The sequence below is a fragment of the Schistocerca piceifrons genome, chromosome 4 (genome assembly GCF_021461385.2).
Source record: "Schistocerca piceifrons isolate TAMUIC-IGC-003096 chromosome 4, iqSchPice1.1, whole genome shotgun sequence".
NCBI lineage: Eukaryota > Metazoa > Arthropoda > Insecta > Orthoptera > Acrididae > Schistocerca > Schistocerca piceifrons.
The window spans coordinates 233,507,190-233,509,906 of NC_060141.1; the positions used below are offsets into that span (position 1 = coordinate 233,507,190).

The 2,717-nt window shown below is 43.2% G+C and overlaps 1 pseudogene; it reads left to right on the forward strand.

Moving 5' to 3' along the window:
* Positions 1 to 1,190: 1,190 nt before the first annotated feature.
* Positions 1,191 to 1,362, forward strand: LOC124796944 (annotated as a pseudogene).
* Positions 1,363 to 2,717: the final 1,355 nt, after the last annotated feature.

Genomic DNA, 2,717 nt, shown 5'->3' on the forward strand with positions numbered 1-2,717 from the left:
CAGGCATGGGAGAAACAAGGTTACTCAAGAGGCTCATGGGTTCAGCAGTAGAGGGTAGGAGGAGTCGGGGTAGACCAAGGAGAAGGTTCCTGGATTCGGTTAAGAATGATTTTGAAGTAATAGGCTTAACATTGGAAGAGGCACCAATGTTAGCACTGAATAGGGGATCATGGAGGAATTTTATAATGGGGACTATGCTCCAGACTGAACGCTGAAAGGCATAGTCAGTCTTAAATGATGATGATGATGATGATGATGACAGGAGTAGGTTGTAGTGCTAAACATATCTGAGGTCTAGTATGTACTGACGTCTGGGAAAACAAGCACCTTTCCACACGAAAACTTGTCCACTAAACACATGGGGCTAAACAAAAAGGAAAAATAAGGAAAAAGCACACTCAGAATCGTTAAGCGTGCACTGTCAACTGAGCGAAGGAGTGCTGGAAGCCATGGCCGCATGGGCGCAGCAGAGTGCTGGCGACCCTTACCTGCGTCAGCCACACAAGCGGTTGCGCAACCATCTCCTGACATCCACACGCCAGCCGTACCAGACTCACATAGGCTGGGGACACTGTCACCCTGACCGCTCAACTGTCAATCGATCAATTTACATGTGCGAATAATCGGCCAGTGCTACCACTCACCATATTGAATCTTGTCAAATTCTCTTGTAAGAATCGGACAATACACACAACACACATATCTGCTTCTGTCGCCACTCAAGCAGCATACTGGTTAGTTCACTATTCATCCTCCAGATGGCACTGTGAACATATCGGGAGGACTTGTCCTCATTGCTGTGGGCAAGATCCGAGTAGCTGGAACCTTTCTTTTTAACTAAGCAGTCAGCACAGGCTAAGGCAAGTCTTCAGGTCCGTCTTCTAGCCGACCCTGCATCTGGCTGCAGAACACTGCTAGACCAACAGGTGTAGCTTGGATGTATAATTCTAGCTGAAATTCTACTCTTGACATAGGCTGTCCCCAGTTTATAAAATCTTTTCACACAATTCCAGACAGAAATTTTGTCGTCCATATCTCTCACGCGAAATGTAAATTCTTCCCTTGTGTATGAGTTATTTCCGAAGACAGAAGAAGTCAGACCAAATATGCGTTTTCACGTCACTATAGTACCATTACCTGTTGCGAAAATCCTTTACAACAGTGTGGGATAGGCTATATTTCCTCTAAATATTCTTTCATCAGGGATCAGCTAAAAAATCTGTTCTTACTAGCTTAATATCTTTTATGTTCTTCATCACAGAACTAGAACATTAAACTCATTTTTGGCTCACGACGGAGTGCTAAGAGCATACTCTTCTGCGTCACAGGATTTCTTCTCACTTTTGAACTCTCTTAAGGTAGCTGCATGCTTCATTACCTATATAATCTCTTAAGATGGGCAAACAGCAGTAGAGTGGAGTTGTAAATATTAGTTTAATATTACATACCACTTTATAAGTTCCGTAATGAAGCTGATTTTATTATAATGCCCATCGCTCCCTGTGTAGGTGGGAGACTGAAATTTCGCTGACAGATCTCACCACAACAAAAAATGCTTGATTACCACCCCAACTTACAAATCATGTTCGTTGTAACCCTGCTCTCGCTTCCACACTCCCGATGGCACGTCATTGACATCAAATTGATTGACTAATTAATTAAATCGATCATGAGAATCACAGCCATATGATACTTTTGCCTTGCAGATCAGCCATGTAACATCAACAGGTGTACGCTCGCAGGATTTGTAGACAGTGACTATGTAGTGTTGAGCTGTCAAATCGACGTATGTATCGTTTTAACCACAAATGGGTCTATGTGCGTTGTTGTCAGGATTGCAACTGACAATAGCAAAGTCATACAGGAAATTAAGACTGTATAGTGAGGTACGAAGATGGGGCTCTTCAAATTAAGTGGAGGAAGCTGTGCAGAAAACTGACACATACAGGGTGAAGCGAAATTCGAGCACTCGTGCTTCGCAGCGCGATTCCTCACATACCAGCGATAGAAAAAAAAAAAGTCTCTCTCAAAATTTCGTCCGGCGAGTGGCAATCTGGCAACACTGTAACCACATCTATTCTAACTACCTCTGTCAGCACATATCGGTTGTGCTGTGCAGTTGGTGCAGTGGGCAGAGTTTTGGTTAGCATGCAGGAGGTCGATGGTTTGATCCTGTATAGGGCATATGTTTTTTATATGCTAAATTTAGTCCAGGTGGTACGGTATTCGGCATCTTAATCGTCAGCAGTGATTGCAGCGGGTCCTCTAGAAAACATTTGCACTTACATACTACAATCGTAAAAATGGCAGATTGATCAGCTTTGAAAGAAGCCCTTTCCACATCGTGGGCGTGAATTTATTCGCGCCACTTCATCTACTAGACGCGAAACCTGACTTCTTAGCACCCTCCTCCAATGGTCCCATAGATCTTTGGTGTGACGCCATAAGCGAGTGACTGCGTGTGAGATCGCTCTCTAAGTTTTCGTATATTTTTAGGTTTCAGATTCATATTTTAACGGTTTTTATGATAATATTTACTATATAAGTGACGTATTAGTGGTTTCTTCATTCAACTCTGCCTTTCTCGTGTTGTGACCCGATATTTGTGAGTGTTTCGTATCGAGCAACTTAACCTCTTGCCTGTGTTTACATTCCGCGCTGACCAGTTGCAGCTGTAGCGGCGCATCGAAAGCTAAGTACTAATTAATTGTTTGTGT